Raw genomic sequence first — 25,206 nt, 5'->3', positions numbered from 1 at the left:
AGAGTACTTGCTTCTAAGGTAGCCAAATTATGGATGACAATTGGTTAACATAAGCACAACCAATACTTCATTAATTCACGTAAGAGTTTTTATTAGTAATTTTGATTATTTTCCTTGAATATAAAAATATGTTCTTTTCTACTTGAAGCTAACTCCGAAAAACTTTTCTGCTCGGGAACGATTTCTGTGGCTGGAACGCTGGTTGCATAAGAAAGAGTGTACAGCATAGTTTGTTGAATTACAGAGGTTCTGCTCTGTGAGCAGCAAGTTATTATACAATTGGGCAGGGATCTCTGATGTGGCACCAGTAAAGGGAGCACTGCTGAAATGGAGAGTGTTTTTAATATGTACATTTGCAGGGTCTTAGACTCAATTAGAGAAGGAATTTGGTTTGCAGTTTGCCCTGACTTTCAGTAACCTGAGAAGCAGAGATGAAGAAAGGAACAATTTGCATGTAGAACAGCATTCAGACAGCTAAAGAAAAACAGTAAGACACTGATTTTCCATTTTGCTTACTAAAAGCCTGTGCATGAATTCTGCTTTCATTCCCTGTCTTCATGATAGCTCAGAGGGCAGTCTTTCCTGACTTAACTTACTCAGATATTCATTTGAACCTGCTCTCCTTAAATCTTCAACTAGTCTGCCCTCTGCAAAGGAATTCTCAGTCAGTCTTAGGAAATAGAAATTAAAATTGCTTCTGAATACTAATATCTATCCAATATGACATAGATCAGATTAATCTTTTTTTTTTTTTTTAATTTTAGAGAGAGAGCGCACACATGCACATAGCGTGAGGGGGAGAAGAGGGGAGGGAGAGGAGCAGAGAGAGAGAGAGAAAGAGAGAGAGTAAATCCCAGGCAGTCTCCACGCTCAGCATGGAGCCCAATGCTGGGCAAGATCCCATGACCCTGGGATCATGACCCAAGCCGAATTCAAGAGTCAGACACTCAACCGACTGAGCCATCCAGGTGCCCCGATCAGAGTAATCTTAATTAAGATCATGCCCAGTAGGGATCAAACTTTAGCCCACAGCATAAGATTAGTACACCTTAGATTACTAATAAGCATATTTAGAAATAATATAAAAACCAAAAGGGATTTTCTCTCCCTTATGTAGATTATGGGATACTGGGGAGGGAAACTGCTTTCCTCTCTCATACTCAACAATATTTAGTAGTATATATAAAGTATTGTGCCAGTTAGATGCCAAAAATTCATCTAAAAAGTCATGATGTTGTCTTTAATATTGTTATAATCTACATGGGAAGACAAAACTATTATACATAGAAACTACAGTGGTTATATAAACAGCAAATATTATAGGCATTGTATAGTAAAGGTTATCAGAACAGGGAGAGATCATTGTTGGTAGGATGGTCAAGGCCAGCTAAATGAGAGAATTCAGAGTCTCGCAGTTTGAAAGGATCTCGAAATCATCTTGTCATAACCCATTTAGGGATTGACTAGTCGGCAGTCAGTTACCTCTAAAAATTGCACATTTAACATTTTTGGATGAGACTAAATCATAAAATATTTATTAATTTAGACTTGGGAGCTTTTTTGCTAGCTATTTATTGCCTTAAGAGGAACTCTAAATACTATTAGGAATCCTTGGTATTCTTCTTTTGATAACCATTTAGTGTGTATTCTCTTCTTGATAGCTCCAGCTGGATGAATGCTGAAGGAACCATTCATTTTTATTGTTGAATGTGAGTTGTCTACAAGAATAAATATAGGATAGTTTTTTATTTCATCATTTCTTATTCAAGTAAAAAAATGTGTGTTTTGGGGGAATTTTTTAATTATTTTTTCTGGATTCAATGAGGTATTCTGGGAGATGGGAAAGTGTAACTTTAAATTCCTTCGATTTATGCAGTAGTCCTGAAAAAGGAAAGGAAAAGCTACTGTTAAATTCTGATGGAGGGTGAATTCAGAAGGGAGGGACCGATGAGTAGAAATTTTGAAGGATAGCCAGAACATATAAGTTTAGTCTCTTTGAAACCACGGAAAAGTTATAGTTTTGTAAAAGCCACAGTAAATTCAGTTGAAAACCATTGTTTAGTGTAAATGATGACCAAATGTGAATTGGAGGTGAAGTTCCTGAAGTTAGATTTGTAACGGACCTACTGTGGTGGCCTTGTAGCAGTGGAAGGAGAACAGAAATATCCTCAGATATTTATACAATTCTGTAAAAGACCAACAATCCCCAGAGAATGCATGACATTTGGGATCTTGAAGAATAGTGCAGGAATTTGGAGGTAATTGGTATGGCCTGGAGCCTTTCTTGGCGTATGCTAGCAAATTTTGGAAAAAAAGTTCTCTTTCCAGATGTGTTACATGGGAGAATTTCTCATGAGTTGCTGGAATGAGGACAATAAGGAAAACTAGAAACTGATGTATCCTTACCATCATTATGGACAGGCAAGAGGGCCAGTTCTTCAGAGACTGGCAGTAAATTGTGTGAGAGAGAACTGAAAGCAGGGGTCCTAGCAGAGCTGTCTTGAGGGCTCTAGATGTGTGTTTGACTATATAATTACAGACAAATATGAAAAGACTGTTTCAGTCGCACTTGGAATTTTATAATTGAACAAATATTATGCAGTATCAAAAGTCTTTTTTATGTCTCTTTAAAAAAATTTTTTTTAACGTTGATTTACTTTTGAGAGAGAGAGAGAGAGAGAGAGAGAGAGAGAGACAGAGACAGAGTGTGAGCGGGCAAGGGGCAGAGGGAGAGGGAGACACAGAATCGGAAGCAGGCTCCAGGCTCTGAGCTGTCAGCGGGGCTCAAACTCGTGAACCACGAGATCACAACCTGAGCCAAAATCAAACGCCAAACCAACTGAGCCACCCAGGTGCCCCTATGTCTCTTCTTATATAAAATAAAAAATGTATGTTCTTGAGCATGGAAAAAGGTATGGAAAGACAGACTACCAGGCTGTTACCATTGATTAGTAGAGGAAGAGTATAGACTGGTTCATTCCATGTGGACTCTGCAGCCAGACAGTCAGTTTCACTTATAATATGTGTGACTTTGGGGAGCTACCTAACCTCTTTGTGTCCATTTTTTCTTTCATAGAGTTGATAGGAAAATTAAATGAGGTAGTATGTGTAAAGTACATAGAATGGTGCCTGGCAAATGGCAGGTACTATATAAATGCCTTTTAGAATAAAATGCAGTAAAATAAGATCCTCTAATCTTGAACTAGTGGAGAAAATATAGAAAGTTACTCTTTAAATCTTCCTTCTTCATTTCTACTGAGGACTAAAAACAGCATAGAGATTAAACTTCTCTATTAGCATTATATTTGGTTTTTGACTATAGAAGTGAAACTGGAAAGTAGTTCCTTATATATTCAGAATAGAACAATAAAATATGAGCAATATTTCAATCAAAAATTACAATCATTCACAGTTCATTTAGTCCTGTGTAGTTAGTTAATTCTTGTTCTGCTTCATCTTGGGTTACTTGTCTCATGAACTCATCTGCTTTCAACTGGTATTCTAGAAATCCTCACTTTACTAGTTTTGCCTCAAAGTGATGTATCAGAATCCTGTGCCCAAAAGGACCTGCCAAAGTCCTTATCCAAAGTTGGGTTCCAAGATTTCTTTTTGTAGATGAAGCATTCTAGCCTGTAGCTGATTGCACATACTTTCAGGGAAACATCAGAAAAATATATGTAAATGACAAAAGATTTAAATTTGCTGTGTTTGATTTACTTTAAAAGTGGAAGATCTGGGGCTCCTGGTTGGCTCAGTCGGTTAAGCGTCCAACTTTGGCTCAGGTCATGATCTCATGGTTCATGGGTTCGAGCCCCACATCAGGCTCTCTGTGCTGTCAGCTGGAGCCTGGAGCCTGCTTCAGATTCTGTGTCTCCCTCTCTCTTTGTCCCTCTCCTGCTTATGCTCTGTCTCTCTCCCTCTCCAAAATAAACATTAAAAACAATTTTAAAAGTGGAAGATCTAAGGAGAGTTTATTATGATAATAATATAAGTGAAATTTGGTTGTTTCTGTGGCATGGAAAATATAAAATTCAATTAAAATTTTTTAAATAAATATTTAGTCTAAAAACATAGATTAACCTTATTTCCAAAGAAGAGTATATATTACTTCTAATTCATAAAAATGGACACCATCTTTACTGATAAAAATATCTTCAGCTATAACACAATAATCCTGACATATCACAAAATATATCAAGTATATCAAGTAAAGAGATTCTGTATGTCTGGAGTAGGTTCTAAACATCTGTATATGAATAAAACTTAGTGGATAAGTGATGTGGATCCCTAGTTGAAAACCACTGTTCTGGAAGATTTAACTTAAGTAAAGTTGTGGTTAACACTTTAAACACTAACAAATTATGATGACACTCTACTATTATCTAATATCAGGCAAAGCAGCACCAAGACTCTGGTGTCCATATCATTGACAGTGAGGATATTACAGTTTTCTAGGATCTTCTCATGCAGCAAACGATTTCTGAAACACCACATTTTACAAATTTAATCTAGGGAAGGCTAAGCATCTCTTCCGATTTGCTAACTCAGTAATAGTAACCTATCAACTAAACTTAAATATTTCTAGCACTTCTCTTTTTACACGGTGAAAGAACAAGTCCTTTGTGATTGTCCAGGGTCTCTCAGAAATCTCAAGGACAGTTTGATGTGCAAAAGATATCATTTAGGATTCAATTTTAGGAAGGCAAAATATTGAAGATTGTTAAGAGATTTGAATATGTGGTTGAGATGGGTTCATGGTTATAGGGAAATAATACTTGGTTATCTATTTTTTTTAATGTTTATTTTGTTTATTTTTGATATGTAGAGAGAAGGTAGGAGGGGCAGAGAGAGGGAGACAGAGAGTCTGAAGCAGGCTCCCACCCTATCAGCACAGAGCCCAATGCGAGGCTTGAACTCCTGAACCATGAGGTCATGACCCGAGCTGAAGTCGGATGCTTAACCGACTGAGCCACCCAGGCACCCAATAATTGGTTATCTATTTAACCAAAGCAACAATAAACATGATTCTAAAGAAACCTCTTTCCTAGTGAGAGATTTTTTTTTAATAATCAAGGAGATAATAAAGTCAACATAAATCATAGAAGGTTTTTTGATTAAGACACAGAATCCTTACTATCTGGGCAGATAAGAGGATACAAGAGGGTAAAGAATAATATTTTACAACCTCTTATTAAAAGCAGGCCAATATCCCCCCAAAATTTGCCATTAAAAAAAAAATTTAATGCTTATTTATTTTTGAGACATAGAGTGTGAGCAGGGGAGGGGCAGAGAGAGAGGGAGACACAGAATCTGAAGCAGGCTCCAGGCTCTGAGCTGTCAGCACAAAGCCTGATGCGGGGCTTGAACCCACGAACAACCATGAGATCATGACCTGAGCTGAAGTCGGACGCTGAACCGACTAAGCCACCTAGGTGACCCGAAAAAATTTGCAATTTTTAACAGAGAATATAAATTATACTTTTGTATCAATATAATATCTGTTACTAAAGTTCTTTATGAAAATCTTATAAATAAGCCCGTCAAACCTTAGTTAGCTTTGACCACGACAAACACAATTTTTTTTCAAAACTTTGCCTAACATTTTTTATCCATACATATTTCAAAGTGGCAAAACTGAATTCATTCATTAACAGATTTAAGTGTATGTGGCTTCTCTGTAGCATATTAAAATAAGCAAAAAGTGTACAAATTTAAGTTATGTTTAGTAATTAGTTGTTTCCGTATACCATCTTACTTAGAAATGGTCCAGGTATCTAATGACTGCCCACTAACTAACTAAATTTAGTATTGGTGCAAGATTTTAAGTTACCTAAAGATGTTGGAAACTGTCTTTAAACATTTTTTTTTTAATGTTTATTTATTTTTGAGAGACAGAGCATGCATGAGACGGGAAATGGCAGAGAGAGAGATAGAGAGAGAGAGAGAGAGAGAGAGAGAGAGAGGGAGGAGAGAGAGAGCGCCAGGGGATTCAAAATGGGCTTCATTCTGGCAGCAGAAAGCCCGATGTAGGGCTCAAACTCCCGGAATTGAGAGATCATGACCTGAGTGGAAATCGGACGCTTAACTGACCGAGCCACCCAAGCACCCCTGGAAGTTGTCTTGAAGCTGACATAATTACTGTTGAAATAAAATGTGTCAGAATAAGTTTTCAATTTGGATAAATACAGATTTACATTTTTCACAATTTTAAACATTAAGTAGATATAGCACTAGTTTATTTGATCAGTAAGGTAAAAGTTTAGGAAGAACATAGTAGAATTAAAAAATCTCTGCGTATGTTATACTTAATAATGGTATTAGAGAATAAATAGCTGTTTTTAATGAACCAAAATAAATAGTCTTATTTGCCAAAGATTTACCAATATTGTGTGAACTTGAATTCATGGAATATTTTGGAGTTCCCATAAGAATACCTTTTTTTCTTTTTTTCACTGAAAGCATTAGATATTTAATTTCCTTAATTGCTAGGAGTTCAAGGACTGTTCTCTTTGTAGAAGTGCTTGTTTGTCTCTGAGCCAATCAGAGTAGAGCTACTTTAAGAGATTTATAATCTAATTTGGTTTTACCATCTGGAGATAGGCAAATATACAGTCACACAATGAGAAGTACATTTCTAAATTACAGACATGTAAACACAGACACTTAAAGAGAGGAGGCTGGTTTAATGATGTACCTGAACAACTTATATTCAGAAGTTTTGAAGAGTTGGATGGCAAGCCTAGAATTTTATGATAACAGCATTTGAACTGGAGTTGGTGTCCTGTGATGCTTTGTTACCATTCTTTCTACCCTACCCTACCTGGAAGGAATTCTGTTCAGTGAGTTCTGGAACAGGACTTAAGTCAGTGGTTTCCAAATCTTTTGATAGTACATCCCTGATAGTAAAAAATATATAAATTTATTGATTTAGGTATTAACTTATATATAATATAGTAATATGTTAATATATAATTATATATTTACTATACTATAATATAAATATTATAATATAATAAAAATTTATTTAGAAATGAGTGTTACTATACTAATATACTATGACATTATAAAACATGCACACAAAGTAGAAGTTAAAAAATTATCATATAATGAAATGAATTTTTAAAATAATTTTCATTTACTAACTGGAAAGAATTTCTTATAATTCTCATTAAGTCACTTTTTATTAGTATTTTTAAGGGAAAGCAATGGTAGAGAAAGGTGAACATTCTTTACTTTGGAAAATCTTGGTTTAACATTTTGTAATATAGCAAAGACCATATAATAGGTTTTCCTTCTGATACTTGGTTTTTATGATTTTCATAGCTGAAAAAGATAACCTCACAAATATATGCAGATGCAAATGGGAAAAGTGTGTGACTGGTTGTGCTTTTAAAATAATGACTTCCATTTTTCCACCTACCAGTTATGCAGATTGTTGTTGTTTTATTCATCCTGTATCTTTTGTGCCTAGGTAAGTGCCCTGGCACACAGAATAATATTTGTTGAATGATTGTTGTTTTTTCAAACCTAGTAAAATCTTAATTCTTAGGTTGGCTCTGTCTTCCTGCCTTCTCCCCCCTTCCCTATTTGGAAAGAGCTTCCTATGGATTCATTTTTTGCATAATCAGGTATGCTTTTAAGTACTAATATGGATTGCTTACATTTTTTTATTGTAAGGAGAATACATGCTCATTTTAGAAAATATAGAAAATAACATGTAATTTCATCACATGGAATTTTGCAACCCACAGATAGCTTTGGCAATGTATATATTTTCAGTATTTATTTATCTTGAGAGAGCGAGAGAGAGAGTGTGTGTGCAGAGGAGAGACAGAGAGAGGGAGAGAGAATCCAAGCAGCCTCCTTGCTGTCAGTGCAGAGCCTGATTGTGGGGCTTTGAACTCATGAATTGTGAGATCATGACCCAAACAAAATCAGGAGTCGGATGCTTAACTGACCGAGCCACCCAGGTGCCCCCAATATTGTTTTTTTTTAAACAATAATTTTTAAATAAATATGGGTCGTACAATGTATATACTGTTTTGTATGTAGGTTTTTATCTTTAAAATATGTTAGAAGTATTTCTTCACTTGACTAAATATTTTTTTGAAACCATTTTTAAGTGACTATGTCATCATTATCTATGTGCCACAGTTTATTGAGCCATTTCTCTATTACTGGATATTTAAATTATCACCAATCCAAATATTAGGGCCAAATGGCTGCTCTTTCAAAGATCTTGTATATATTGCCTTGTTGTAAAAAACAGAATCTTAATCTCACTCTAAAGCTATGATTTTGATTTAAAATATCTCTGATGGCTCTAATTAAGATGGACTAAATAAAATCACTTTTTAAACCTTGAGACTATCTGCTTTTACTTTATTTTTATTAAAGTTTTTAAAGTTTATTTTCGAGAGAGAGAGAGAGCGTGAGCATTGAGTTGGGGAGGGGCAGAGAGAGGGGGACAGAAAATCCTAAGCAGACTCCATGCTGACAGCAACGAGAATGATGTAGGACTCGAACTCACAAACTGTGAGATCATGACCTGAGCCAAAGTCTGACCCTTAACCAACTGAACCACTCATGGGTCCTTGATTTTACTTTATTATATTCTATTGAATTTATTCATAACCCAGAAATAAATCATGGGTTTTGAGAGAGCCAGTGAATTACAAACTTTGAAAAAATGGCAGTTACCTCCTGTTGAAATTTTATTTACCTTTTTCTGATTTGAACACTAATAAAGAAGATATATATGAAAATGTAGTGTTGTGCCTCCTTTCTGGACTGTATCCAAATATTTAAGCAGGTCATACTTAAATAGCAAATTATCGGGCACCTGAGTGGCTCAGCTAAGGTAAGTGTCTGACTCTTGATTTCAGCTCAGTTCAAGATCCCAGGGTTTCAGTTCGTGGGATTAAAGCCCTGCAGAGGGCTCTGTGCTGACACAGTCTGCTCAGGATTCTCTCTTTCCTTCTCTCTCTCCCCCACTTGTGCTCTCTCTCTCTTTCTCAAAACAAATAAACATTTAAATAGCAAATTATTATCACTAGTTACATTCCTATAATATGAGATAATAAGGTTAGAGCTTTTTCTAAAATTTTTGTTTTTCATTTATGAGCTAGAGGCAAATGAAAGGTAATTTAGCACATTAAACTCAACTCAAAGAACCTTGTTTACCCTGAATAATGCTTGCTTTTTTATATTAATAAACATTTATTAAATATTGACAGATAATGTAGTCTTTAATGATCTCTAACTTAGACCTCCTTGGACTTTTGGCTTTTTAGAAAATTTTAAAATCACTCTAATTTTCTTTGGTTAACAAAGGGCTTTCACACTTGCTTTATTTCTTTTATCTCTTAAAAAATTTATGTGGTTAATATTTATGTGATATGTGATTTAATATTTATTAGTTTTTTAAACAACTAAGATATAATATATGCAGATGAAAAATATTACAAGCCACTATTTCGTTCCTTTAACTGCTCTATACACAATCTCATTTAACTTTTACAGTAACCTTGTGAGGTTGGTATCAACTCATTTTTGTAAAGGTAAAAACTGATGCAGTGAAAGTTAAATTACTTAATCTAAGTCACATACCTAGTAAGTGGTACATCTAGAATTCAGACCCATGTTTAACTGATTTCCTGTACTTCTTTTACTATGTACTAAGTTCTCCAAATATCTAGTATTTATTACTCTTTAAAAACCTATATTGTTTGCTGATATTTCTTCTCTGTGATTCTTGTTATTTGGACACTTATGGAGACATAAGGAGGAGACACATAAGGAGGAGACATAAGGAGGAGCAGTTAACTATTAACTGCTTTAATAGTTAAACAGGCACTGCTTTATCCGATTATGAGTGTTTCTTATGTTTTCTCAGTGTGGAGTCTATGCTTCTGTCAATCTTTAGTGCTTTTGGAGTGTGCCTAAAATATGTGATGTTTTGTTTTCTAGCCACATTAGTTACATTTCTTAAATTTAGGGTTATTTTGCTTTACTAAATCTAAGTCTTTATACTGTTAATGAAACTTTACTTATTCAAGTTAGGACTTATTTCTGAGATTTCCATTGACTGCAGAATAGTTACAAGTTACAGAGACCTGCCATCAAGGCTTTCCCCAGCCTATTCCAGCCTATCATCTCATTTTTATAAAGGTAAAATGAGCCTATCACTCTAATCTCGCCCTCTGCTCCTTTACTCAGATATTCTCTTCCTACCAAGGTTGTCCTGTGAGCATATCAGGACCTTAGTTTACCTATATTTTTTCCTTGTACTTACATCCCAGCACTACATTTAAATCCCAGATCAACTGCCACCTTCTTTGTATAGGTTTTTGGTATCTTCAGTTAGCTTTCTTTACAAGCTTTATTTTGAGGGGTGCCTGGGTGGCTCAGTTGGTGAAGCATCCGACTTTGGCTCAGGTCATGATCTCACAGTTGGCGGGTTTGAGCCCCACATTGGTTTCTGTGCTGTCAGTTCTGAAGCCTGGAGCCTGCTTCAGATTTTGTGTCTCCCTCTCTCCACCCCTCCCCTGCTCATGTACTGTCTCTCTCAAAAATAAATATTAAAAAAAGTTTTTTAAGCTTTATTTTGAAATAATTATAGAATTAACAGAAAATTGCAAAGATAGTTTAAAGAGTCCTGTGCACCCTTCATCCCAGTTTTCCCCAGAGGCCATATCTTACACAATTATGGTAAAATATCAAAACAAGGAAACTGACATTGATACAGTGTATTTGTATGTGTTATTTTAGCATTTGTGTAGTAGATTTCTATTAAGTATTGTCACAGTCAATATATAGAATTATTCCATCACTGCAAAGATCTATTGGTATCACAGTTTACCAATTAAAGTGTAGAAATCTTACCTGTGTTGTCTCTTTACCCTCTTCTGTTGATAATATAATTGTCTTAATTTTTCCTATGTATATTGAAATCTATGCCACACAATATTATACTTTTGCTTTAATCGTATAATTTAGAAACCTCAGGAGGAGTAAGAAAGCCTATTGTATTGGCTCATACTTTTTTTCCTCTTTTTATTATTACTTATTCCTTGCTGATGTTCTAAGATTCATTCATTTGTCATTTCCTTTCTATTTGGAGAACATCTTTTAGCCATTCTTTAGGGTAGGTCTGTGGGTGACAAATTCTTTTAGTTTTCCTTCATCTTGGATGTCTTGAGACATTCTAATGAAGATATCTAAGATATGTTTTATTTCTCCTTTAGTCCTGAAGGATAATTTTGTTGGGTATAAAATTTGGGGTTGACAATTCTTTTCTTCTTGCACTTGAAAGATATTGTATCATTTCCTTTGGTTTTCCATTGTCTCTGATGAAATAGCTACTATCACTTGAATTTATTCTGCCCTATAAGTAAGATACCATTTTCCTCTGGGTGCTTTGAACACTGTTTTCATTGTCTTTAGTTTTCAGAAGTTTAATTATGATGTGTTTTGGTGTAGATTTCTTTGGGTTTATGTTGTTTGGAGTTGACTCAGCTTCTTGAATCTGACATCCTACTGGGCCTTCTCTGACACTACCGTGGTCTCACTGCTACTTTATGGGGGTTGGAAGCCAGGATCCCCACATGATCTCCACTGACACTCTATTGAGGGGTCTTATTAGTTGCCTGATGAGGGTGGAAATCTGGGCTTCCCACCCAGCCTTTTCTGATGGGGTAGGGGTGGGGTTTATATTTTTTCCATATGATGTTTGGCTGGAGTGGGATGGTTACTATCTAAAAGTTTGCTGTACTGCTAGGTTGCCCCTTTCCAGTCTTTTGGCTGGAGAGAAGGTGCTTTTCTTTGACCTTGTCTGCTTTTGTTGGCTGTACCTGGGGGTTAGTCTTATACCTACTCTGCATATAAAAAACCAAAAAGGAAAAACAAAACAAAACAAAACAAAACAACAACAACCCATCAGGCAACTCATCACCTGATGTTCCTTGGTTTCTGAGGTCCCTCTCCTCCCTTAGTGGGCTAGTGTGGTGCCCTGTCCATATCTCCATCACTGCACTTAGTCTGCAGTGCAGTGATTTGTTTTTGTTGGTCTTGCCCACCCAGTTGGGATCTTTGAGGGTAGAAACCATGTGACATTGATATTTATATAGAGCATTAATAAAGTGCCTGACACACAGTGGATGTTTGTAGGATTGAGCTAATTGTTATATATTCATCTTTTTATTTCTAATATTAACCAATGTGTGTGTAATATACTTGTTGCTGTCTAAATACATGTTGAATGAATTCATTTGTTAGTATGAAGCTGTGCAGTGTTTTTCATTGCATAATGAACAGAAGGACGTGGGAAAGTTCATTGCTAAACAGCCTATCTTTGAAATATTTTATTTATTCATCTAAATATCTGGAATCAGTAATTAGAAGGTAAGTAAAATGCTTTTTGTAAAGTATTTCACTGGAAGCATGGTATGTTGGATGTGATGGTTCACATCTTGCTTCTGCTTTGCTGAGTGATACTGGACCAGTAATATATATATATATGTATATATATATATATATATATACATATATATATACACACACACACACACACACACACATACATATATATGTATATGTATGTGTGTGTATATATATGTATACATATACATATATACATATATATATATATATATATATATATATATACACACACACATATATATATATACATACACATACACATAACTTTGAATTTTGGTTTTCTCACCTGAAAATCCTGGCAGTTAATGCTGATAGTCTCTATGGGCCATTGTGAATACATTGGAAATCACTGGGCTATCATCAGTACTTTTATAAATGTTTACCTTTTGTCCTGATCCATTCTTGATATATTTTCCCAAACTCTGCTTTTTCTTATTTTTATTAAAAAAATTTTTTTATAATCTTTATTCATTTTTGAGAAACAGAGAGAGACAGAGCATAAGCAGGGGTGGGGCAGAGAGAGAGGAGACACAGAATCCAAAGCAGGCTCCAGGCTCTGACCTGTCAGCACAGAGCCTGACATGGAGCCTGAACTCATGAACTGTGAGATCATGACCTGAACTGAAGTTGAACGCCCAACTGACTGAGCCACCCAAGTACCCCTAAAACTGCTTTTTTTCTTTTTTTTTTTAATATGAAATTTATTGTCCAGTTGGTTTCCATACAACACCCAGTGCTCATCCCAATAGGTGCCCTCCTCAATACCCCTCACCCACCCTCCACTCCCTCCCACCCCCCATCAACCCTCAGTTTGTTCTCAGTTTTTAAGAGTCTCATGTTTTGTCTCCCTCCCTCTCTAACCCTTTTTTTTTTTCCCCTTCCCCTCCCCCATGGTCTTCTGTTAAGTTTCTCAGGATCCACATAGGAGCTGCTTTTTCTTATGGTGACTGGTTCATGTTACTGGGTTTATTTACGGTCTCTTGGGAATCACTTAGCCTAGGTTTTTTGGTGATTCTTTCTGTTTAGTAAGTAGGCTAATTCTTGCCTCTGACCTTGTATTGGTTTTTGGATTTGAGGTGTGTGTGTGTGTGTGTGTGTGTGTGTGTGTGTGAGAGAGAGAGAGAGAGAGAGAGAGAGAGAGACTTTTCTCCCTCTGGCTTTGATGATGTCAGGACTTCTTATTCTTGTAGTCTTAATAGCACCCTTGCCATCCTAATAGTCCTGCCAGATTGTGCTTTCTCACTCTTTAAATCTGGTAAAAAATGTGTACTTCGTTGTTGCACCCCCTGTATTTTTGAATACTTGGCGTGTAAAACCCTGAAAAAAAATCCTTACACATTTGTTACACAGCTGTAATCTACTAGTGTTATAAGTGCTTTGCACTGACTGTTTAATCTCTGTCACATCTTTATGATTTCCATTGGGTAGGATGAAAAAATGAGAGGATTAGCTTTGCACTCCCCAAATTTCTCAGTAAGAAGGAAGAAAATGTGCTTAACTTTCCATTCTGTGCTTACTTTGTATTCTTTGCAAGTGACATTATCTAAGAGTGAATTTTTTACCATAGTAGTTCTGTTTTTGTTGACGGTCATTTCCATTTTTATTTATACTGAAATACATATGAATCAGTTTATAATAGAGATTATGGGTAGATTCAAGCAGCTTGTTCTAGCTCTAGCACATGAAGAAGAATGTTGTGGCTGTATTTGGTTCTAGTTTTGCTCCCGACTGGTCTATGACTTTAGTGAAGTCATTTAAACTTCGTGAATGTATTTTTCCAACCATCATCTGAGATGGTTACCTCCTAGAATAAATTGAAATTAGGAGAATGACTAGCAGGATCCACAATTCTGTGAATACTTGCTAAATACTTGGTAAGAAGTTAACTGACTTTTTAGATCTTTGATGGTAGATTCTAGTTATAAACCTTTAGGCTGAGTCTTCTACAGTTGACTTTGTATTCTATTTGTATTTTAACCTTATTCTTTACACTTACCTGCTTTTCTTTTAGCTTTATCTCAGCCCCACTCTTCTTCTCATGACACCAAAATGATTGCTTCTGTGATTTTCTCCCCTTTCACAATTGTGAGAGTATAAAAATCCAAGGGATAGAGAGAAAGAAGACAGGATAGCAACCTCTGCCTCACCTTTTATCTTTTGAGAATACTTTAGCTGACTTAAGTTGCCTACCTGTTTGTTGACCTTTGTGGGTCCTGCATGGACATGATCAGTCTGTAGGCAGCTAATTATCAATTCACACAATATGTTTTTTGGGATCATATGTTTTTTTGTTTATCAGAAACAGAAGTAAAAGTTGAGAACATAGTTTTCTAAGTCCAATTTCAGTTGTCGGTATTTGGAATAGTTTGTTACCCACATCTTTGCTTTTGATGGTGCTCTTGGCCTGAGAACACTGTGGCCATTTCAGTATTCCACTGTTTTTTAAAGTTTCCCAAGGGCTACATTATTGGGGACTTTCCTTATGTGAAACATAAAAGTGTTGTTGTTGTTGTTTAAATTGTGACCATATTTTTTTATTAAAATCTGTTGCAATTCCAGTGAACACTAAGGCAGAGATTTTTCCAAACATTTGCCTTGAGCTGTTTTTTCTATTTTTAATTTTATGGAAACTAACTTTTTTTTCTGATTATAAAAATAATATATGTTCATTCTAGAGAACTGAGAAAATGCTAAGAGGTACAATGAAGAAATATATATCATTAGTGATGTATCATCTAGGAAGAAGTTGTTAACACTTTAATACATATTATTTTTTAAGGATATACAAGCACATATATTTATTAACAACATTGGCATCATATTTATAAATGGATTATTGGACATAGTGTAGTATTTATATTTTCATTTGTTATTAAATACTTAATGCAGTCAAATATATAATGTATGTAAATTATAAAGCATGAAAATAGGATAAACATCTTTGTACTGCTTTCCAGGCTAAGGTAGATGTCATCAACAACTTTGAAACCCTTTGAGTTGCTCTGCTTCATTATATTCCTATTTCCTCCTTCATCGGAGATAACCAGTAATGCTACATTTTGTATACATCATTTACTTCTGTTTTTTGTAGTTCTGTGTGTAACCACAGATAATATGTTATTTAGTTTTCCTTGTTATTTGGTCTTGATAAAAAAGGTAACAGATCTTGGGTTTGCATTTTACACTGAACACTATGTTACTATAAATCATCCATTTCTTGGTGGCTCTTTTATTTTCATTGCTCTAGAAAAGTAGTAGGATGTACTTCACCATTCAACTAAAGGTGGATACTGGAAGATGGCAAGTTTGGTGACCTTGAAAGTAGTATAGTATGGTTTGGTATGTAAGATTATATATATAATGGTTATGCATGTGCATATTATATTGTACATATTATCACTGTTTTACTTAAATTGAAGCTGTGTTATATTAGGTGTTTGATTCTAATTATAAGATTGTTTTTATCTCTAGTAATCTTTTGCTTGATATTTCGTGTAATATTTAAAAAAATTATACTGGCTTTTCTTGTTGTCAGTAGTATTTTCATGGTGCAATATTTATTTTTACTTTTTTTGAAAATAAGTTTTTAGATTTGTCTCTTTAAATAGCATATCCTTTATCAGCATTTACTAATGGGCATTCAATCTACATTTCATCTGCTGCTGATGGTATTTGAAATTTCATCTATCTTCTCAACTTGAGTTTTTAAAAATTATTCCACCCCCTATCTCTCAAACCCCCTTTCCTCTTTTGAGAGTTAAATACACTTTCTGTTCTTTGTGTAGTTAGCCTAGAAACACCCTTAACTTAGACAAGTCTGAAGTTAATCAAAAACCTTTCTCTCTACCTGGATAGGGACCTTACATTATCTAAAGTCCATTCATCTCCCACCTGATCTGTGATATCATTATTTTATACTTCATTAAGAAATTTTTTTTTTAATGTTTATTCAGTTGAGAGAGACAGAGCACTAGCGGGGGAGGGGCAGAGAGAGGGTGACACAGAATCCAAAGCAGGCTACAGGCTCTGAGCTGCCAGCACAGACCCGACTTGGGGCTTGAACCCACCAACCATGAGATCATGACCTGAGCCACAGTCAGCCTCTCAACTGACTGAGCTACCCAGACACCCCAATACTTCATTCTCTTTTTAGTTGTACCAGACATTATTATTACATACAATCAATGCTAGTTTATATTTGCCACATTTTAGCTCTTTATTCTTTCTTTTCCCTTGATCTCAGACCTTCCATTTGAGATTACTTCCCTTCTGCCTGAAGTATGTCCTTTATAATTTCCATTGATAGAAGTCTGTCTTTAACATTTTCAGTTTTTCCCCTTATTTAGTTTGAAAATTTTTTTTATTTCAGTCAGTCTGGGTGCCATTTTGAATTTAATTTATCCCTTCTCCCACCATGTGATTTTAAAATTTTCTTCAAGTCTTTGGTTTTCAGCAGCTTCATTGCGATTATATTTGTAAGTAGATTTTTTTTTTACAAATTTATACTATTGGTTTGTTGTATATCTTAAATCTATGGATTGATGTCTTTAATCAATTCCAGAAAATTCTCAGTTATTCGTTCTTTAAATATTGCCTTTGCCTCAATCTCTCTGCATTCTCTTTATGGAACTTTAAACGTATATTAGATTCATTTCATACTAAACTGCTTGTTATTTTCTGCTCTATATTTTTCACCCATTTCTCTCTGGCTTCATTCTGTATAATTTCTGATCTATTTTCCACTTAACGTTCTTATTTCTGTTGTGTTCCATCTATCAATGGTATTCATACAATTTTGAATTTCAGTTTTTTTCTTTTCTAGTTTCCATTGTTTCCCTAAGTCTGGAATCTCTCCTCTTTCTCTCTCTCTCTCTCTCTCTCTCTCTCTTTCTCTCTCCCTCTCTGTCCATCTCTGGCTCTCTCTGTCACTTGTTTCTTATTTCTGGGAGGTATTTTCAATAATTTTATTTTTTCAAACAGTGTAAGAAGAGTTGTAATATCTGTGCTTGTTCATTATAAGACCTGAAGTCTTTATGGGTGTTTTTCTTTTTGTCCACACTCATGGATCTTGATTTTCTTTTGTGCCTGCCTTTCTTTGACTCTGACTTGGCTAGTGTCCCTTGAGGCTGGGATGAAAGTTCCTTTCTCCCAAGATATTTTGTTTATTTCTGTCAGGTACCTTAGAGCACTGCTAATAAGGGACTGTCTTAAACCAAACTCATGTGGTCCATCCAGGCCTGGGTTCCAAAGCCTTGTGAGCCTGAGACTTCTGCCCTCCTCCCTCTTTCAGGTTTCCAAAATGAACCCAAGTTTGAAGTTTCTGGAATTGTAACTGGCAAATGCCCTCAGTTCACCTTTAGCTTTGGTGCTGTAAGTGTTCTTACTTCTTTGGGTGTAGGTTTTCTCCAGGAATTTGTCTCCATGGTTTCACAGTAGCTTATTAGCATTTCAGTGCTTTTGACTTGACTTGATGTTTTTAATATTTTATCTAACATTTTTGTTTGTTTTAAGCAGAAATGTTGGTTTGAGTAACCTAGCTCTCCATTATTAGAATTTCTGTTGTGATTTGATGTTGTTAGTGCTGACTCAGTTTCTTTGGAACTTTATTTATGGGTTCTGTAGTCTTTCTGAGAAAAGTTGTAGTGGCTTCAGTCAGGTGCTTGTAGGGTGGGGGACACTGATCACATGAGTCCAGTTTTAACTAAATTTTCACCTTGGTATTTTTTGAGTCCCAGACCCATATGCAGGCTGTTCAGTGGCCACAAATGCTCAGGGTAACTCGTCTTCTTACCCCTGTCCCCTGCCCTGCTCCCCTCTTTATGAAGAGTCATTGTGGAAGCAGGCTTGTGTCTATGCCATGTGATTTTGTGGGATATGTATTTCTCTAGTTCAGTTTTTATTATGTGTCTAGCCCTTTGTTGTTACTGCTTTTTTACTGCGTCTCTACTTTGATTCCTTGCCCTGCATGAGCCAGAGGCTTTATTTCTTGTCCCCCTTGTGTATTCATTAAAAATGAAGCTGTAGGCCAAGTATTGGCAAACTTTTTCTGTAAAGGGCCAGATAGAAAATGTTTTAGATTTTGCAGGTCATACAGTGTTCTTTGCAACTACTCAGCTCTGCTGTTGTGATATGAAAGCAGTTGTAGATAGTTCTTAAATGACGAGCATGGCTGTTCAAAAAACTTTATTGACACTACAATTTGAATTTCACATAATTCCATTTGTTAAGGTTTTTCTTTTTTCTTTTCAACCACTAAAATTTTAAAAAATGTTCTTGCTTATGACTATAAGCTGGATTTGGCTTGTGGACCAAGTTTTTCCGACTCATGTTTTAGGTTATTAAGATATCTTTCCTCCTTGCTGCTGTCATTCTTGGCCCTTTTAGAATTTTTCTCACTTCCATGCAAGCTTAAGCTTAATATTCATTTTAATGCAAGATTGAAAGAATATTTTTTGTTTTATCTAGGATTTTTAGGTGTTTTGCAATGTTAGGATTTCAGGATATAATATATATATATCTCCAGACTCATATTTACTTCATCATTTCATATTAAGTAATATATAGTAAAATATAAAAGAAATGACAGAACATTTCCTTTTTCAGATTTTATGATCCTTCCTGATCCATATTATATTCTTTGTTTTTACATAACTGTAAGAGTTTATGCATGCTGTTTTGTTCTATATTCTCATTTAACGTTCCTTGGATTTTTATGCATCCCTGCAATCTCCCTATTTATTACTTAATAAATATGTAATATTCTTTGTTTTACTATTATAATTCTAGGTTACTTTAGTTTTTTCTTCACCACTTAAACATGTCATTCCATTGTTTTCTGCTTCCATTGTTTCTGATAAGAGAGATCCATTGTATTCTAATTGTTCTTTGTCTGAATGTCATGCATATCATTTTTCTAGCTGTTCTCAATATTTTTCTTTACTGTTGAGTTGTACAGTTTACAGGTGAGGGTTTGTGGGGTACTTGTATATCAGTTTTTAGCCTTCTTGGAGTTTACTGAGCTTCTTGGTCTCTGGTTTGAAATCTTTCATTAGTTTGGGGGAATTCTTATTCATATCTCTTAAATTTTTCCCCCCTATATTGTGTCTCTTTTCCTTCTAAGAATCCAGTTATACATCTGTCGTACTGTGAGAAATGGACTCATTAATCTCTGATCCTTTTTCTGTACTTTCATAGTTTGATTTCATTAATGCTTTCCTCTGCTTTATTCAGTCTGCTTCTAAGAACATCCAATAAATCCTCATTTCAGATACTGTATTTTTCAGTACTAGAATTTCTGTTTGATTATTTTTTGAATTTTTATTTCTCTGCTGAAATTGTCTACATGTTCTCTCTCATTTCTTCCAGTTTTATAAATTCTTTACATATTTATAGTAAGTATTTTAAAATTTTTGTCTGCTAATTTGGACAACTAGGTCATCTATGGGTCTACTTCTATTGCTGTTAAGTTCTCCTGATTCTGAGTTTCATTGTTCTGCTTCTTTCCATGTCTCAATTTTTGATTCCTTTGCTCTTCCAGCAGAGTTTTGAGAACTAAGCACTTAAGGCTGTAGATTTCCCTTTGTTTTCCAATACCCTTTCTGTCTTCCCATATGTTGCTTACTTGGTTATGGACCTGTGAACAGAGGTGGACTATGAGGGGGTGATCGGAAAGTAGGAATAACTAGGTTTGTGTTTGGGCATCTCTAGGTTTCAGTCTCCCATACCAGCCCAAGCGTTGGTATTAAATATTTGACTGGTTTCTCCTTGTTCCAACATTTTTTTTTTTTTAAATCTATGGTAGGATTATTCCTTTCTCACCTGTGACCCAGACTTGACAGCTGTCTCCAGTGAAGATAATGGATGTCATTTTCTGTTAACATCGAGAAGGGCTTGTTTCCTTCTGGTACTTTGTTCATTTAGATTTTTGTTCCATTCATACCTCATGTATAATAAGAAATATATTTACTTTTTGATATGTATTTTCATTGTTGTTATTGGTGTGGTGAGAGCAATGGTCTACTGTGATTTTCTACAGCATAATTAGAACCAAATATCCTTTTTCTTTGAATTTAGGGTTTTTAAAATTTAAAGTTTAGTTTTTAAAAATTTCTTTCAGCTTTTACATTCATTGCTGAAATATTAGCGTGGAGGGAAAGTAGGTTGAAATCTCATGGCTACTGTGTGTGTATGGGTAGGCAATAAAAGAAATGATAAAGAATCTTTGTTTCAGTAATGCTTGTGTGCATATATGACTATTTTGGGGCGGAGGGATGGGGTTGGATATAGGAAGAATAATTAGGCTACTGATGACCATTAACATTAAGACATACATAGGTCTTTTAGTTAGTTTAATAAACTACTCACTGATTTCTAAGATCAGGGATTTTTCACCCCTCACAAGAAAGACTTTCTGGAATTTAATTATCTTTAGTATCTGGAAGTCTTGCTAAACTTTATTGTTTGTCCCTTAATCTCTCCTTTTTACACCTACATCCTTTTAATATCTTCTTTGTGATGGTACTGAGTACCTTATTAAGTTCTCAAGGGGTTTTAAAGTTCCTTAAAGCTTTTAATCTTTATGTGCTGAATATTAATACTCCATTCTGAGATCCGTAAAGCTAAGAGTTCAGGGTAGAATTGTTAGAATCTTGTATATTGTTTTCTGTTTTCATTTATTTAGCACTGTGCATTCTGGTCTAAACAGCATTGTTCATTTAAACTTATTTTTGAAGATGACCTTTCATATTTGCTGAATTTATATGGAATGACCATTCCTTCAAACATTCCATTCATTGTGACTCATTTCCTTAATGTCTTTTTTTTTTTTCCACTTTAAATTGGGATCATGTGCTGGCTTTTTGTTTTTTTAACATATGTATCCCTCTTTTCTTTACAATGGGCACTTTTTCAGCCTTACTGAGGTATAATTGATAAATAAAAATATAAACCATTTGAGTGTACAGTGTGATGATTTGATATACGTATACTTTGCGAAATGATTTCCCCCATCGAGTTAATGAACACATCTGTCACCTCACAGATTTACCCTTTTTTTGTTGTTGGGAACATTTAAATTATGTTTTTTGCTTAAAAGCAAATTTCAGTTATACAATACACTGTATATAATCACCCTGTTATACATTAGATCCTCAAACTTTATCTTATAAATGAAGGTTTGTACCTTTTTAACAACCTCTCCCTATTTCCCTCATCCCCTGCCCGCCATCCTCTGGCAGCTACTTTTCGACTCTGTTTCTTGAGTTTGACTTTCTTTGTTTTTAGATTATGCATATAAGTAATACTAACATGTGGGCATTTAATTGACTTAATGTGTTTCCAACATCTTAGAAAAGTTATTTATATAAAAAGTTTTCTGAACTTAGAAGAAGATTTATCATGTTATTAATTGTCCAGTTACCATGTAAACCTCATTAAAAAGGGGGACTGATTTTTCCTATTTATAGATCAGGAAGTGTCTAACCGTCTGGATGCTAGAGTGTAACATATTTTTCCAAACATTGACCCAAAGATTTGGGTTGAGCATTATACAGTATTTGTAAAAATGTTACTTCTTGAGAAGGAGAGAGTTTGTGAAACTTAGCTGTTTTTTAAAAATTGGGTACATACAGTTATATCTTCAATAAGTTATGAGAGGCAAGATTGTCCTAATTATTTGGGGAAAGAGCTTGAGATTTAGAGTTAGGTTTAGTTCAAATCTAACCATATCTGGGAAATAGCTTTTTAAAAAAATATTACAGTCTCTGTTCACTGTCTTTCCTTAATGCTGTTTTAAGAATGGCAATATTTTTTAAATGCCCATGAAAAAATGATTTCACTGAAATAAATTTCTTGTTTGTTGTGTTGTATGCATTAGCCATGAAGGTGTTTTTGTTAAGTTTGATACTTAGAATATGTGTTAGATTAAATCTTGGTAACATTAGGTTAGAAAGATTGTGAGTGGACTGTATTTTATATTTCTGGGAAGTACTTATCTTCTAAAACTTATATTATAGAATCCTCATTAATATATGGTTTCTTATGGAAAGGGATGGATAGAAAGTTTTGCTAATATGGAATAGTTTTTTAATGTTTACTTCATAGGCCTGTCCAGTAGTGTGTGTGTTTATTTATTTATGGCATATGTATATAGTAGTAGATAAATAGATCCTTTTATCTTTATAGGAAATTGAATTTAAATAAGCTTGATAAATGATCTCATTGGACCTGAGAAAGATTTTGCTTAAAGAGTTGGAAACATGTAGAATATTTTTTCCGAACTTTATTTGGTTGAAAATGAAAGCAATTTCTATTGACCTATCTAGAAAATAAAATTTTATTAGTGCATAATAACTGAATCTTTTGGAGAACTCTTTCTTTAGTTCTCTTTCTGATTCATTCCACTGATGGCCTGCAGAGGGCATTACATGTATGGTAAATACAGATAGCTTTGTGTTTTCAGTTTTCATCTAAAGTCCTTGTACGTGGTGAATAGTTTCTGAGTTATCATTCACATATTCTATGATATATCATAAATATGAGGATTATTATCTTTAGTGATATTGGGTTGAGGGAAAAGATAGTTACAAAACTATAAAATTAATTCAATTATAGTGAATTTTTTGTTACAATAATACTTTATTTTACTGTCGTTTCATTTTTTCTGAGGACTAAATGAAGGAACTAGGCTTAAAGGGATTTTAATAAATATAAATATAAATAAAACTTCCTAAGAATTGTTTGCCTGGGATGCATTAGTTTATGAATCAGGCTTTAATGTATGTGTGCTAGTCTGATCTTACATGAAATGCCATGGAAGTGATCCTTGCCATTGAACAACAACAACAAAAAGAATAAAGGTTTCTTCTTAATTGCAGGCATTTTGGGACCTTAAAATGCAAAGAAAGCAGCTTAGTTCTTTTTATCTTTGAGACAAGTTAACATGATATAGTGAGAACTGTAGTAAAAACTTACAAAAGGCTTTTCCTTTGGGCTAAGAGGACGGTTATATAATCAAGACAAGAATGGGAAAAGCTGGGCTGGGCCTTGCGAAACCCTCAGTGATGTCTCTTCACAGTATAAACTGATGGACATGCCTTCTCATGCGGGGTTTTAGTGTTTCTGTCCCTAAGTTAGAGATTGTTAATCGTGACCTTTATAGGTACTGTTTTGCCTTCAGATTTTATGAGCTGCTTAAGTGAATGAGAGGTGCTTGCATTTTTGTGCACACACCATTGAATTCAAGTACATCGGGCTTTCACTGTTTTTTGGGGGGTTGTTTAGTTGTGAGTAGTCAGGAAATTGAGTAAATGAATGAGAAATAACTCTGAAGAATTAATTTGTATAAAATTTGAAAACTTTATTGATGAGAAAGCCCTTTTTTGTTTTTTTTTTGGCCAAGAATGTTTTATTTTATTTTAGTTTAGTTTTTTTAAAGTTTATCTATTTATTTTGAGAGAGAGAGAGAGAGAGAGAGAGAGACCGCGAGCGCGCCAGAGCACCAGCAGGTGAGGGGCAGAGAGGAGAGACAGAATCCCAGGCAGGTTCCATCCCATCAGCTCAGAGCCTGATGCAGGGCTTGAACTCATGAACTGTGAGATCATTACCCGAGCCAAGATCAAGAGTTGGACGCTTAACCCATTGAGCCACCCAGGCACCCCTGGCCAGGAATGTTTTAATGCTGTCTCTCACTTTTTGGTATCACATAGACCAGACTTGGAAGTAAATAATTCAAATATAATCGGTGGTATGATATGATCAGTAAGAGAGTGTAATTATCATGCACATGAGAATACACTTGCAGTGATGGAGGGTATCGCCACTGTTGTTATTTTGGCCTTCACATCTTGGTTCTACCGCTTTCTGAGGTTTGTGACCTGTGGTCACTTAAAGCCACCCCTCTAAACTTTAGGTTCCTCTTGCCTAGAGTGGGAATAACAAAAGTAACTACTTTATAGTTGTTTGTGATGTAAATTAAAAAATTCAGATTATGTGCTTAGGATGGTACTTGGTGCATAAAGAGCACACAAAAACATTTTTATTGTTATTACAGGATTCCTTTTTGTCATTGTTTTTTAGACTCAAAAAGTTATATGGTTTTCCTCATTTGAAGGGCAAAGGAAAAATTTTAAAAATATTTTTGAAGGACCTGAAACCAGATTTTGTTCACACATTTTTTTTCTATTTGGTTTAAGACTGTGAATAACACTAACTCTCAGGAGGACATCTCCATGCATCTGTGAGATTTATTTCAATAACACTTACTTTGGGTTTGTATTCTTCTTCCTTAGGTGGTTAGAGCCACTAAATCATTTGGGGACTCCAGAAGATCAGTGTGACAGAAACTTCCATCAGCATCAAGTGACCAGGGACTAATAAATCTAAGATTTTTTGTTCCCCCTGGCATAGTTCATGATTATTCAGAAACTACTTTGCTGGAACATATAAATGAAAAAACATTCTAACAGTTGGAGATCTAGTCTTGATATTAAGAAAACAACAACAACAACAACAACAAAAACAAACTCCAGGACCATAAAGGAAGAATGTGGTGGGTGGGGGAAGTCCTTGAAAAGTTGTTAACTTGGGTAAGGGAAATACCAGTATCTCTGTGGTCTTTCAGGAACAAAAAACATTTTTTTTTGCAGAGGGCTAGTGTTTGAGCCAAGATACAAAGTGACCTTCATGGCTGGCTGGCTCAACCTCAAGTTTTCCTAGGGAGAGTCCGTCCGCATTGCTCCAGGGCTTGACAGTGGGGAGCAAGGAAAT

The 25,206-nt window shown here is 35.0% G+C and overlaps 1 protein-coding gene and 1 long non-coding RNA gene across 11 annotated transcripts in view; both read left to right on the top strand.

Annotated features, from left to right (window-relative positions):
* The window catches only part of EXOC6B (exocyst complex component 6B), a 613,079-nt gene that overhangs the window by 193,502 nt on the left and 394,371 nt on the right, over positions 1-25,206 (top strand). The gene's annotated exons all lie outside the window — the stretch shown is intronic.
* Positions 854-24,906, top strand: LOC123384499. Its single transcript, XR_006595666.1, has 2 exons — positions 854-1,709; positions 24,729-24,906. It is a non-coding gene; the product is annotated as an uncharacterized LOC123384499 (long non-coding RNA).

This window comes from Felis catus, chromosome A3 (assembly GCF_018350175.1).
Source record: "Felis catus isolate Fca126 chromosome A3, F.catus_Fca126_mat1.0, whole genome shotgun sequence".
Lineage (NCBI taxonomy): Eukaryota > Metazoa > Chordata > Mammalia > Carnivora > Felidae > Felis > Felis catus.
This window is presented reverse-complemented; position numbering and strand designations above follow the sequence as displayed.